The 16,401-nt window shown below is 30.8% G+C and overlaps 1 protein-coding gene across 1 annotated transcript in view; it reads left to right on the forward strand.

Moving 5' to 3' along the window:
• The window catches only part of LOC129969564 (rhomboid-related protein 2-like), a 318,342-nt gene that overhangs the window by 38,253 nt on the left and 263,688 nt on the right, over window positions 1-16,401 (forward strand). The window lies entirely within an intron of this gene.

Genomic DNA, 16,401 nt, shown 5'->3' on the forward strand with positions numbered 1-16,401 from the left:
TCATTGACGCGGCACCCGCTCTGCATGCACAGGACAGATCATAAAGCGGTCTTTCTTACGATGACACTATTCGTGCTGGGAAGCAAATTACAGGTTTGTAACAATATGGATGTCACTTAGCTATAGGATTTAGATGAAAATGATGATGTTTCCACGAATTATATTGAAAAATAATACATATAAAGTGCGACACACAAATGTTACAGCCCAACATTTATTAATTTGTGAAGAAACATTACATACAGAAGATTCGTAGCTTTCAGTATTTCAATATTACAAATTGATGTGATTAAGACTCTTTCTTATATATAATCTCATAAGGAGGAATAAAGATAAAAACCAAGAGAGCGTGGAGCCGATGATATAATCCACCCTTTCCAATTAATCTGTATGAAAATGTTTACTTCTTGGAATCGGAGAATTACTTCCTCGACGACGATGAACTTCAATAAAAAGAAGCTTTATGATTTTTGTATCTACAAAAATGTATCTATAACAACATTTTTGCTAAACGTTTGAACCGTCTATATTAATAGACTAGACTCACTACCTGTTTGATAATAAAAAAAGACTTTAAGAATTGAGTTTAGTGCAGTTATATTAACATCCTATTTTTAAATCAACACTAGGGCTATTTTGGGACGGACTGCATAATTTTGAACCGCGGAAAGATGACGAGGACGATGCCTGGTTTGGCATCCTTTCTCCAAACTTTTACACCACACCAGCGGGAGAAAGTTTGTCCCCGACGGATTTAGCATGCTCCAGATCCGCCTACACAACGGTTTTTCGGTGGAATCGGGTCTCAAACCTAAAACCCTCCGGTTCCGAAGCTGAGACCTTATTATCAGGCCACTATGACCCCTTTAAGAATGGAGTTATTCAACGATAAATTTTATGAATTATTAATATCTAAGATAATTTTGTAATTTTATGTGAATAAAAAAAATGTCTACTTTATGCTCATCCTACAGCTTCATTTAAGGTTTTTGAAATTTTATATTTTACTTACCGTATTAAACATGGGGGCCGCGGTGGCCTGGTGATAAGGTCTCGGCTTCGGAACCGGAGGGTTTTAGGTTTGAGACCCGATTCCACCGTAGAACTGTCGTGTAAGGGGGTCTGTTGCACGTTAAATCCGTCATGACCAAACGTCCTCCCGTTGGTGTGGAGAGGGGGGTGCCAGCTCAGGTGCCGTCCTCGTCATCTGACCGCGGTTCAAAATTACGAGGTCCGTCCCAAAATAGCCTAGTGTTGCTTCAAACGGAACGTTAATATAACTAAACTAAAGTAAATTAAACATTACTGTTTTTGATTAACTGTTATGTTTAACCCTTTCCACTCGGATGGTGACTTACCATTCAAGACGGTGCATTATTTTGACATTTTATTTATATGATTTTGATTGTTAAAAATACCTGCAGAGTAGTAAGACGATGCAAATGAACGGGAGAATTCAACTTGAAACAATTATATATATACTAGCCGCCTTTGGCGACCAGCCGGTTCGCCAATCTTAATGTTCGTTAAAATTTTAATAATTAAATATTTTATGCAATTTCTACTTTAATAGCTTCTTCATCAAAATATTTTAAAACTTCAAATTTTGATTATCATATAATTCATTCATAATATTATAAAGGCCTTCAGTCAAAACGTAATATGTATCTCTCTCATTTTCTGTTAGCACCCATAGAATTTATGCTTTAAATTAAAGTGGAAAGAATTTATCTTCAATTAATATAATAATATTTTTTACTGAAACAAAGCATTTTTTTATAATCTGATTACTGAAAATAGAGTCACTCAGCGTTTAAACTTTATGGGCACTAAAGAATATCTTTTTTAATTTATGTAATATCTCAAGAGTTGGTCAACAAAATTTTCTTAGATTCATTATGAGCAGATCGATTCATTAACAATGTTTAAATTTAAATGCATCAAACACTAAGAAAATAAAACGAATCGTTTAAAATAAACGGTTGAAAACAGGTTTTAAAAAAACTACTTAAAAAACGATGTACTTAAAACTATAAGCATATACAAAAAATATATAACTAACATAAATACAATTTACTTACAAAAGCATGCAACTAACCCAAAAATAATTTAAATCATCCATTGATAACGTTGTCATGGCAACAATCAGAACAGAATACGCATGTGTGAATTTTCTTCGCCGGTTACGTAACGCAAATACGTGATTTTTTCTACGCCAGTTGGGGTAACGCTATGCGGATTAGAAATTTTTAATTTCCTTTATTCTGTTTTATTTTAATTCAAAAGTACTTCAGAATGAATCTGAAAGATTGATTCATTAACAATGTTTAATTTTAAATGCATCAAACATTAAGAAAATAAACAGAACCGATTGAAATAATCCGCCGAAAAATTTTCACCCTAGCCTCATTACTGTTGGGAGAAAAAAAAAAAAAAAACTGAAGCCTTTCTCGTTTGGCGCTGGGGATAATGGAAGATTTTTTTGGCGGGAAAGTTAGTTTTTAATTAATAATTAAAATTCTAATTAAAAATTCGAAAAAAGAAACCCCAGGTGCACATTCCCAACCTCCAAGGTATACATGTACCAAATTTGGTAGCTGTATGTCAAACGGTCTGGCCTGTAGAGCGCCAACACACACACACACACACACACACACACAGACACACACACACACACACACATTGAGCTTTATTATAAGTACTAGCCGCCTTTGGCGACCAGCCGGTTCGCCAATCTTAATGTTCGTTTAAATTTTAATAATTAAATAGGTTGAACCGGAGTTTAATCCCCTTCTTCGCCAAGTTGCGATAACGCACCAAAGCTGGCAATCTTTATTATGCACTATAATTGAACATCTGCTTCTTTGCTTTTGAACATTTCGCAAGGCCGTTGTTTGCGATTTTTCGCCAAGGAGGGGATAAAACTCCGGTCGTACCATTAAATATTTTACGCAATTCCAACTTTAATAGATTCTTCAACAAAATATTTTAAAACTTCAAATTTTGATATATAATTCACTCATAATATTATAAAGGTCTTCAGTTATAGCGTGATATGTATCTCTCTCATTTTCTGTTACCCCTCCTAGAAATTATGCTTTAAATTAAAGTGTAAATGATTAATCTGCAATTAATATAATATTTTTTACTGAAACAAAGCATTTTTTTAATAATATGATTACTGATAATAGAGTCACTGAGCGTTTAAACTTTATGGTCACTAAAGAATATCTTTCTTAATTTATGTAATATCTCAAGAATTTATCAACAAAAATTTCTCAGATTCATCATGAACAGATCGATTCATTAACAATGTTTCATTTTAAATGCATCAAACACTAAGAAAATAAAATGAATCGTTTAAAATAATCAGTCGAAAACAGGTTTAAAAAAAACTATAAGCAAATACAAAAAATATATAACCAACATAAATACATTTTACTTACAAAAGCATGCAACTAACCTAAAAATAATTTAAATCGTCCGTTGGTTGTCATGCCAACAATCAGAACAATGCGCATGCGTGGATTTTCTTCGCCAGTTACGTTAACGCAAATGCATAAATTTTTCTACGCTAGTTGGGGTAACGCTATGCAGATTAGACATTTTTAATTTCCTTTATTCTGTGTTATTTTAATTCAAAAGTACTTCAGAATGAATCTGAAACATGGATTAATTAACAATGTTTAATTTTAAATGCATCAAACATTAAGAAAATAAACAGAATCGTTTGAAATAAACCGTCGAAAAATGTTAACCCTAGCCTCATTACTGTTGGGAGAAAAAAAAAAAACTGATGCCTTACTTATTTGGCGGTGGGGAAAATGGAAGATTTTTTTGGCGGGAAAGTTAGTTTTTAATTAATAATTAAAATTTCAAAAAAAGGGACCCCAGGTGCACATTCCCGACCTCTAAGGTATACATGTACCAAATTTGATAGCTGTATGTCAAATGACCTGGCCTGTACAGCGCCAACACACACACACACACACACACACACATTGAGCTTTATTATAAGTATAGAAGATAGATATAGATTTCGGAACAATGAAAAAGCCTTTCTATTATGTAAATAATTATGCATCGAATTACTTTTCTGACTGAAAAGGATTAATATTTGTAACTGCAACCTTTTAATCTAACTGTAAACCACTGACAACGTATTTATATTTTTAAGTGAATTTTACTTGACGAAGTCAACATAATGTTAATAAGAATTAGATTAAAGAGGTAAGCTTAATATTTTTAATGATTAGATATTACTAAATCCTTTTTAATTGTTCAATTTTTTATTTATTGATAAATTTTAAGCAGTTCTTCTTTGAATTTAATGGATTCGTAACTTTTATTTTAAAGTATGAAAGCATCTTAATATATCTCTATTTAATATATGCACATTGCAATTCAATTTTTTTGCCATGATATAACATTAATTTATAAAAGTCAAATAAAATTCTGTTGTTGCCACGTTTGTCTTTTGAATTTCAGATTTTGTTCAGCGAATTTTATATTTTCGATTATGAAATATTATTACAACTTTTTTTATCGTAATGGGAATCCGGTAATTATTATAAAATTCAACTCTGTGACTGAGATGAATATCGTAATTTAGACAGTTCTGAATTCGACAAGGACAATTTTGGAATGCTATTTCTTCTCTACGCGTTCGTTTTCTAAAAATTAAAATAGAAAAAGAAGAAATTCAGCATGCGACTTCATACCGAAGGTAAATATGAAATTTTAAGCCTTAAAAATCAAAATAGAAAAAATACCGCAGCTAAATAAATACTCGATTTTCTACAAAGTGCAATAAAATTAGTTATATCAAATTAAAAGAACAATCCTACATCAAATGAAATTTCTTTATATTGTTTTAAATTAGTGATTACATGAGTATCAGTTATGCTTACTATATTTAGGAATTATTATAAATACTGATAAATCTAAATTTTAAATTCATTCAAAAACTATTTCGCTATGTAAACCATGTTATAGGACATAGAAAATGATTAAAATATATCGTTGTATATTTTTTCCCATTAGCTTTCTAACTAAAAATATCTACTTTTGTTTCAAATATCGAAGCATCCTCTATTAGCACGAAATGCTGAAGAATATTGTTACGATATCTTCCGGACATTGGCAGACATTCAAAACATAGAACAGCATCGTAGGAATATCGCACTATATTTTGTGCTAATAGAGCCAGTAATTCATTTTTTGCAATTCCTATTTTCAATCGTTGTTACTAAGACCATCTCGCAAAGAAAGAATTGTTTAGTCTTAATTTATAGTCCTTTGTATGAAATTATAATAATTATCAATAGTATAATGAATACCATTACAGTATGTAGGACATTCCAACATCGGAAAGCATACGTAAAAGTTTAAAGAAGAATACTCTCCATAGTTTCGTAGACAAATATTCACTTCTTTTTAATATTCTACTTGGTTCATTGAAGAAATAAGCGAAAAAAAAAATTGAAAAACTTTCATGGCACAAGTTATTATAAATTCTGTGCAAAATTGCCCACTTTGGAAGATTCAGAATTTTCATGTGTACTGTTCTGAAAAATTCTTATTTACTTTAGCGCATAAGTAGGTTAAATTGTTTAGCGCCGCTACGATGGTCAGGGTTTATGTACTCGTTCTATTCCATTTTCTCTCTCTGTCTCTGCTATATTTTTTTTTCTTCCTCTCGAATTCTTTACACCTCTTCAACAAACCTAAAGGCATTCTTTGATTCCTTCTTTGCAGCCCTATTCTCCACTAGATTCATTGCTTCTTTCAAGTAGCGCATTAAGGAGTTAGAAGTGAAGGTAAAACCTTCTTTATCTTTTATTCTTTCTCTCTTCTTTTTCTTTTTTCTTTTTTTTCAGAAGAGGAGAATATTGTGTGGTAAAGACTTAAGTGGTTTGATTCAGAAATAAATGAAAGAAGCGAATGGAACAAGAAAAAAAATCTTTAAGCGCTTCAAAAGACAGTAAGAACTAATGTAAAGCGCAGAGTTCTTCGATGAGTACATATGGTATTTTCTAGCCTCCCCAGAATCTAATTGTTGCAGACGGATTTATTTTGTGTCTGATTATTTCCAGATATTACCGCTGCAGTTGTGCTGTATTTTTTAAAAAGTATTCATAGCGCCTAATGTTTAAAAAAAAAATTGGTATTCCTAATGAAATAATTTTTTAGATGTTTCCCCAACAGAGGATAATAAACTTCCGATTTCCAGATTGTTTACATTTTTAATTTGATTTATAAGAAAAAAAAGTTTTTTAATCATCAAAATTCTGTCCTGAAAATTTTGATGAGTTTCTATGCTTTAAATCACACTTTTTGTCCAAAAAAAATGTATGATTCTCTCTGAATGTTAGAATAAAAAAACAAAATAAATGCATCATATTTTAAACGAAAAAGTCGATTTAAAAATCTGCTGGTTCTACTCAGCACGATCATGTTTATCGTTTGGCATATTATCTGTAAATAAAATGATGCGATAATCATAATGAAAAGAAAATCGTTCAAACGATCTGCTAAGCAAATAATTGAACATACAGTTACTATATTTATTAAATAATTACTTTTTAGACAAAAAGTGCTCACTATGAAAGTTTTGAGTTTTTTTTATTGAGTTTTTTTTATCAAAATTTTAATTAAAAGAAAATCTAAATTTTAGTGTTTTTCTTCAATATTTTTAATAAATATTTTTATTCAAAAACGGCTTTTAAACTTTTTTAAAATACAAAAATAAGCATCTTAGTGATATCAATTTTATTTCCGTATTTTTTTCTTTTTAAATTTTAAAAAATAAACTTTTTTAAATCACATCTCGCAAGAATGTTTTTCATTGCTTTAGTAATTATTTTTATTCTTATACATAAAAGCATTTTTTTGTGTGTGCACGTCATCGGTTATTAAAATTATATTATTTTTAAAATAAAGTATTAATTTAAAAAATCATATAACGCTAAATGTACTATAGACACCTTAGGTCTAAAATCTTATCCTGCTACTTTAAGGTTAAATATTCGAATTTTCTTTCTTTTTTTATTTTGGTCAAGTATTCGTCTATTATACTATTTTAGGTCTTTCAGAATAAAATATATTTTTTGCAAGCTATGGAACAAATCTTATTAAAAATGTAAACTTTTTTCAACTTTATTCAAGTTTTATTTAAATGCTAATAAGGTTTTAAATAGGATAGATAGTTTATAAGGATAGCTAGTAAGATTTTAAAAGTTGAAACTATTGCTACTATATATAATATACACTATTATAATATTTATATAATATGGAACAGCTTTAAAATGTAATAAAAATTCAGCTTTGTTTGTTGCAATATAATAGCAACATTTTTTTACTTACTTTGAACGAGAAAAGATGATAAAAGTGAAAAGGAATTTTAATTAAAAGTTAATGGTTCTTTTAATTCACATCGAGTAATATTGGAATGAAACTTAAAATTTTTACTAAGACATATTCTATATTGCATAAAAACATGATTATTTTAAATTAAGCTACTTAAAAATTTAAAAAAAACCAAGATTAATAAAATTGTGCCTAAAAGTTATGTTTTTTTTTTTTTTTGTAATTTTCTGCATTTTTTCTCATTAATTTTTTTATATTTCAAAAAAGGTTCTTTTAGAAGGATTTAGGCTGAAAATTCAATTCCCTTTTCATTCAAAAAATTATTAAATTAGAATTTTAAGGATGGAACGATTTTGTAAGAAAATTATGCATTGTTTATAGTTGAAAATTGTGAATTAAATTAATAAATTATTATGCTAAAATATTATTTACTTTAAAAAAAAGTATTTTTTATGAATAAATTTGTGTTCTGTAAGTAATTAAATATTTTCCTATTACTTTTTGACATAATAAAAAAGAGAATTTCATTATAACGCCATTGAAATTTCGCAAAGAAGAACAAATAAAATATTTATTTTTAACATTTTTATTTTGATTAAAAATATCGCAAAAACTCATAATTTTCCAATGGCTTCATAACATTTTTAACAGTGACGTTAATTGCTATTTCTTTAAGATAAAAAAAAGTGTTAAAATGTATTTATGTCATATATTTCTTATTTCAAACATTCCTTTGAAACATCGTCTGCCAAATGAATCCTTAAATAAAACAAAATAATTATTGGCAACGATCCAGTTAAGTTTCCAAATTTTCTCAAGTAATTACTTACCGAGTTAATTCCAACTTGTTACAAATCGATGCTACCAAAAATATGTGCTTGAATTAAATGGCACTACTAATCCATTTCCGGAACTACACTAATGACTTCTTGCATCCTTCTAGAATGGAGTTGTTTATTTTGTTGGCCCACGTTTCCTTTGGGTTTGTGTTTGCAATTATACTAACTATCTAGGCACTTATCGTTAATTTATTGGCAGAATATTTGGCTTGTGCACGGCATTGCTTTACTACTTCCTGTTTTGGTTTTTTTTTCAGGATTAAATGGCTGTAATAAATCTGCAACGTATGGTTTTAGTCCCTGCTTCTGGATTTGTTGTTTAAGCAAAGAAGGGGAAAAAAAAGAATTCGAATTTGTCCTGTTCTTTTAAGAATTTCTCTTAAGTTTAGCAAAGGAATTTTACCTCATTATTTTTCTGTTGAGTGTTCTAAACGAATAAGTAATATTGTAGAAGACTGATGATTTATGAGATTTTTTTTGAAAAATATTCTTGTAATATTATATATTATTATTATTGTTTTCTTTGTTTTTTATCATAAAACTATGCATTTTTCTATGCTGTTCGATTCCACTTGATATAATTATATTTACGACAGGATTGTCCAGGTTTTAAAATTAGACCGACAATCTCGTCTTATTTGATATCTCATTCGAAAGTTTCGTATAAGCCGAGTAAGTCTCGAATTTTGGTTAAGTGTCTGGAATTCTCTAAGTAATTGAAGCAAAAAATTAAATTTCCAGCAATTTACTACACATATAAGGGTCGAAATATTGACTCGACTTCGCTAATAGAGAAAGTGTTTTAAATTAGAATGAAATGTTCCGGATGTTCTTTTTCTTATTGAACAATATGAACAGATTAATCCAGGGACATTTTGGATTCCAGAACAATCGAATATGGTTTAAAAAATAAGATTTAATGTTTCAAGAAACTAGCATTTGAAAAATTCTCTTTATTTATCTAAGAAAATTGTCATCATAATATGATGAATATGGATGAATTAATCTGAATATAAAATAGTAAAATTATTAATAAATGATTTTTGTTTTTATCTTTTTACTAATTTTTTAATCTTTATGAAGTTAAATATTTCATTACTTATAAACTTTTGTTCTATTTTATTCATTTGTTTCAATCATTAACACATTCGATTTTTGGATACTATTAATTCATGCCAAATAACTCGCCAAGGATGACACGATAGCTTCAGTAAAAGTACTAAATTCACGCCAAAAGTTAATATTTCGTAATTATTGTATGCCAATGCCATGTAAAGCGTTCTCTGGCATGACAAGTTTATTAGAGAGTATGCGAGAAAGTTTTTAGGAGACCGTTCCCACTGGTTTCCAGTCGAAACAGTAACTAATCTATCTCATGTTTATTTGATGCATATTCATCTGCCATGATCCCTTTTTAAGAGTGACGTTGTTTTCTAATCTAAAATTATTTTTTATAAACTTTTTCTAAGAAATATTTTTAATTTATTTCATACAAAGAGCATAATTTTTTTTATGTAATTCATTTAAAAGTTGAAATTAATTTAATTAAGAATTTCAAATACCGCAAAAGTTTGTAACATTTGATAATAAAACAAAGCATTTATTATTAAAAAAATTATGTTCTCGTTTGTAAACCTTTATTATCATTTAAAGACCCCACAATACAAATTTGGATTCGCCCTATTTTATTTTTGGGGCCTGGTTTTCCTGCCACGGCTGTTACCGAACTGATCACCTGTACCATTAAATGGTACAGATACCGAAATGGATTAATGCAAATGAAATCACTTCGGTTGCAAACTCCTCTTTCGTTTGATTTCCGATTCCCATTTGGAAGCGTGCACTGAATCACAATCAGATCCAATCGCACAAGGTGTAATGTTTCTAATAAGCTTAGATCCTCTAGATGCCTTCGCGTAACAGCTACTTGATTGCTGGTTGCTCTTACAGCATTAGGGTGGAATCGGCTACTGTTAATTTCAAAATGGCATTACTTATCTCTTCCAGTTTCATTGGGGATATCGCGACTGCTAAAAGCAGATTATTATCACTTATCGATCCGTGATCTTTTATCGTACGTGCATTCGGTTGATCTGTTTCTCAAATTTCCAGGCAGTGAGTTTGACAAATTATACGTTCCCAGTTCCCCTTTTGCGGTGTATGGCTGATAATAAATGCTGAGTAATATGTGAAGTGATGCGATCTGTAGATAATATTAAACACTCTTCTGTTGATTTATCTTTTGGAAAAAGCACTAACTCTTTTACTTTTGGTAATATACAGGGTGATTCATAAAGAACAGTTTCAATGCACTCTAAATCAAGAACATTGTAAGATATTATGTCACTTGTAACAAAATTGTGTGGGGTTATTTTAAGTTTTGTTAGAGACCGTCGCAGATGCTCTATACTCTTCACTTTCTGTCGAGGGCGAGACTTTCTTTCTGGACATTGCAGAGAACAAGTTTATCTTAGGGGAATCTCGCATGTGTTGCTCTGTGAATTTGTGATCTTCTCTTCCCCCAAAGGGAATATTGAGATGGTGTATTTCCCGTCCCACGGGGGCACCTCGTAATTGAGATTGAGATACTTCGGGTATGATGGTTGGTTCTTGCCACCATGGTGGATACTCAAAAAGGTGGGGGAGGGGTGGGCTTCTTCCATCGATGACGGGATGTATTTCCTAAGGGAAGGGTTGTACCGTAGCCGATGATGGCTCTTATCACAGACTCAACCTCAGTTCACAGCATCTGGACTCAGCCACAGTTCTCGCGAGTGTTGCTTTTGCGGCGGTTTGGTCATTCAGATTTTCCCGTGTGTCTTCCGGGGGGTTTGAGTAGCCAGTTACCTTTCCACTGACATGAAATGTTGCTTCATCAATGAAAACTAAGTGATCGGCAAAATCCTCATTTTCAAAGCGAAGCTGCATATCGGCACAAAATTCAAAGCGCTTTTGTCTGTCTAAGTCATTCAGATTTTGCAAAACCTGCACTTCATATGGAATCATTTTCAGCTTTTTTCTCAAAATTTCCCTAACGATGGGCTGAGAAATCTGCACTTCGTGATGCGTTGATTTTTCTGGACTTCGTTGAATGACGACTTCTTGCGATATAGTTAATCGTCCAGGACTTATACCTTTGCACAAACAGTCCACAGTTTTAAATTTTTCATGCCATTCGTAGATATATTTTCTAATTGGAACTTCTTTTCCAAATTGGGATCGAAAAACCGTTGCACAACAGTTGCAGATTCTGTTTTGATAGATTGAACACAAAAAATCTTCTCCACTGCAAACGCAACCATTTCGACTAACTAGTCACATGACATATACTGCGACGTGCTACTGCCTATGTGACTTTTGTTAAGGGCGAGACACAAACTTTACGAATTTCACCAAGGTGTTTGTTTGTTAATGTGCAAGTCTGACTACGATTGACTAAGGTGGTTCTTGTCTTTGATTGTTACTGTTTTGCAGTATCTGAAAAATGTATGAATCACTCACTCTATATATTCAATGATGCTTTCTTTGGGGACTGGTTGACTCTTTGGGATTAATGGCTATTAAAATTTTCAATTAAATAATATGGCTTTCTCAGCGGAATATTTTTTAAATTCAGATTTGGATCCTAATTGGATTCATGTTTTAGAAGCTTTACATTATTGTGTTCATTGTGCAATGTATTTTCCTGATTTTTTTTGTCTATAGCTGTATATATCTGTTTATATCGCAAAAAATACCAGCAGTATTTTATAATATAAGCACTTTAAAATTTTTTACCATTGTTTAATTTTAAAGTTACATCTTAATTGTAAACACAAGATTTCAAAAATCTTACTAAAAACATATATTTGGGGAAAAAAGGATTCTAAAACTGTAATATTCAAAATTTAATAAATCGGTCAGGTTTAATGGCAGAAAATAGAAACGTTTATGGCTTTATTTTATTTAAAAGCTAGTGCCAAAAATATTTCACTTAATATGAATCTTTAAGACAAAAGGATTGTATAAAATTTAGACTTCATATCTTTTTCAAAAGTATATTTATTGATTGAAGCAAAATAAAACGTTATTATTTACGTCATTTAAGTTCATTTGAATGTGAAACTGAAAACTGAATTTTATGATGAAACAGAGAAATTTTTATTGAATAAGTTTTTTGAGGCATTGCGTAAATTATATATATAAATTTATGCAGTACACATGAGATTTCACTGCTGGACAAATCAGTTTTCTGTACTCATATTTAAAAAAAGTAATAAGTTTCATCAAAAAAAGTTTTTGAATTGTAGAAATTTAATCACTTTAGTTTCAATTTAAAGTTCAAGTCTTACGGGAACTGACAGGAAATTAGAGAGATACAAAGTACAATGAACAGAACATCATAAAGCTTCAATAATATTATATAAAAATCTAATAATACGATTTCTATAATATGACTATCAAAATTTGAAATTGAATATATTTTTTTGAAGAAGCTGTTGGAAGACCCAGTTGCATAAAATATTTAATTAGAAACTTCAGTTTTCCGCCATCATGTAATATTTTCTTGCAATTTTTTTAGATATTTATTAAATAATACATCCGCGATTACAAAAAGGCAGTTTTATTTGTATGAATAATGAATAAATGCAAAAACTTTTAGATCACGCTCTTTAAATGATAGGTACAATTCGGTTTTAACGGCGACCAAAAAGTACAAAGAAAAAATTTCGCCAAATTATAAAAATGCACTCAAGGGAATCACGTGCGAATCGCATGCTATATAGTTTAGTAATTGAAATCGCCAAAATGGCGAAATTTTCTCTTGGCGCTTTTTGGTCGTCGTTTCAACCGACTAGTACAAAATGATGTTAAAGCGATAAGAGTATTCTTTATCTTTAACTGAGGAATAATTTTTTCTTTGTCCGTCATGCTTCTCTTAGTACGTTTTTGTGTCCGTGTACTTTCATCGGTATCTTGCTTAAACATCATGATATCCCATTCAAAATAACACCCCATCTTCTTAGATAACAGTCCCTCTCTTATCCCCTCAGCAGAAAAATTCTGTACATGAGAATTCGGAAAACTAACGTTCGATTTCCTCAGGCACACCTGCTCCTTCAATGCTGCCATTTTTCATTCTATTGCATCTTTTATAATTTAAATTTTTGATGTTTGCTATATATAGTTTGTGAATGAAATTCATTTATAAGTTTTTTTATGTCAAAGACTGAAAAATATTGCTCTTTTCTAATTTGATCTCCTATGGTTTTGAAAAAATCACATCCATAACTTTCGCTGTTGAACGTCTCTTAAAACTATTTCAGTTGAATTCAATTCTCTCTAATGTATCATTTTAATCATTTATTTACACAATAAAACAGTAATTTAAAAAGATACTAATGAAACTTTAATTATTAACATGATCAAAAAAATAACGAAGATTTATAATAGTCATTTACTATAGTATCGATTACCATAAGTTAATAACGACATTCATTTACCATAGCAATCTAAGCTGTTTTCGTGTCTGTAACAATACTAACAGTATGGCCGCATGAGTGTCATGTCATTTGACCTTGACGCCTAACGAATAATTGGTTCGTCTTACGGTAGTGTAAAATATAGATTACATTTTTCAATCTTATGACTTTAAATTATACCGCACCGATGTCGATTAAAGTGGAATATCAGATAACGCGTCTTTGTATGCTAGCCTTTAGTATTCTGCTTAGATTGCAAATATTATGTTTCCTATTTATTACATTTCATGTTACTGTGAGTGGATTTATATCTTTCATGATTATTTTAAATTCGTCCGTTTTGCTTTGTTTTTTTATATATTGTAATCATATCCGCATAGCCAACTCTAAATGATTAAAGGTAGATATAAATTGTGAGCTATAAAATCATTCTAAATGAAGTCAATTTTTTTATTTTATGCTTATGGCTAGAATAATATTGGTAATTTAATTTAATACAAATCCCTGGTATATTATGTATGTTTAATAAAATATTTTTGACACACTCATGTTAAAAAAATGAATTAAAAGTTTCTACACCTATGCTGCCAAAACTGATCAAGTTATGACTCTTTGTATTTAATTGTTTTAAGCAGTCTCTTGGAAGCTCTCTGCTTTGATTGGTGAATCATTCCTGGAGCAGCCATTAAAATGGTTAAAAACAGTGACTCTCAAAGATTCTGAAGTTTTAGTTCGAAATAAACATTTTTTTTTGTTTAAAATATTAAATTGTCAAGAATATTTTACTTAATATAAATCGTAGGACTGGAGAATTGTATCAACAGAAAATATAGTTATTTACGTCATTTGAATCATTCTTCACAAGCTTCAGTGATTTGGAAATTAGCTGTTGACTCAAATTAGAGTTGATCCCTATGTATAAAATATCATCTTTAATCGGTATCGAATCTACTGCATACACTGCTGCTATTCTTCAGAAAAATAACAAAAGAAATTTTTTTTTTGTCTAGTCGTCATGGCAAAGAACAAATCCATCAACCCTCCGCCCTCCGCATATTTCGGAAGAGATCGCAAGATGAAGTATGTGGGGGTGTTTGCAAAAAGGGAGGTAGAGAATGACGCATCGTTTGGAACTGGAGGGACCTATCTCCCTTCCGAGGGTCCATCTATCTTCCTACTCAAGAGAATCGTTGCCCCCCACCCCCTACCAGAATGAGTCGGAAGAAGTGGTATCCCCTGCCACGTCATATGTTCAACCCCTCCCCCTCTTTCTTCCCATTCCCTTTCCGAAAGGGAGCGCGAATTGGTGATGTATTAGGTTAGAAGTTTCTGGCCGTTCGAAATGTTTGATGAAACTAACAAAACACAGAAATATTTGTATTCGTTTGAAACTTACAGTTTCACTGGGAGGTGGAAGGGATAAAAAATATTGTTTGCTCTAGCCATACTAGCAAGCTATTGAAATGAAGTTTGGCAGTGTCAGTTTAAATGGGAATTACCAGTTCATGAAACATACATACTTTTTCGTTTTTTACTTTCTTGTATACAAAGTATAGATAAAGTATAGTAATCGTCAAAAAATTCGAACTCGAGATTTTGACATATTTCAGACCTCTCCGAGTTCGAAAAACACATTTTTGGAAAATGACCGTCAGTCTGTGACAAAAATACTTTGCACTGAAATTTGAAATACAGTGTTCAGAGAAAGTCTATCCGAACATAAGTTAACCCGGCAATTACAAACCAAAGAGAGCTATATAGATGTTAAATCTGTTTACCAGATAATATCTATAGTGTGGACACCTACCAAATTTTGAGTTAAATTCAACAATGGGGTTGACCGTCTGTCGGTCTTTCAAAAACATGTAACCGCGATTAATTCAAAAACTCAGTAACTTAAATATATCAAATCTGGTACGGGATGTGGTAACTACAAGTGTAGCTTTGTGTCACATCTTTGTTTCAATCAATTAAAAAAAAACGAGCCTCGAGCACACATTTGATTATTTTTTATTACGTTTACTACCGATTATTCGCCAAAAACTCGCCAAAGATGACACGATAGATTCAATAAACATGCTAAATTCTCGCCAAAAGTTAATATTTCGTAATTATTATATCCCAGTATCATGCAAGTGGCTCTCTGACATGACAAGTTTATTAGAGAGTATGCAAAAAACTTTTTGGAGTGATCACTCCCGCTGGTTATTTCCATCAAATTACTTATATTTAATTATTAGTAGTTTTTGACGACCATCTGGTTCACTGCTGTCATTGATTTCATTTCATTTCATTTAAATCTCATAAATATATCGGGAAAATCGTATAAATACATGTCCATGACTCCGTCAGAATACCAGATATTAAAACGGTGTTTTAATTATCTTACACACGCACAATGAATGAAACATATGTATCTTTCTAATAGAGATTAGTCCCATGACATCATAGACTATTAAAAATTACATGTGTAGTACATTTGCATCTTAAATTCCGCGATGTTGTACCTGCACGTTTTTATTCGTCTTTAGATTTCGCAGATGTACTACGGAATCCTTCCTCTTTAGCTTTCAACAACGGAAGTAAATCACATGGTTAAATATTTGATGAAAAAATGAAAATGGTTTGAATGTCTGGACAGCAATGTTAGCAACTGTTGAATATCAGGAAAAAAATTTTTTTTTAATTATTTATTTTTTAAAGAAAAGAGAGATTTTGCACTATCATTAAAT

The sequence above is a fragment of the Argiope bruennichi genome, chromosome 5, assembly GCF_947563725.1.
Source record: "Argiope bruennichi chromosome 5, qqArgBrue1.1, whole genome shotgun sequence".
Lineage (NCBI taxonomy): Eukaryota > Metazoa > Arthropoda > Arachnida > Araneae > Araneidae > Argiope > Argiope bruennichi.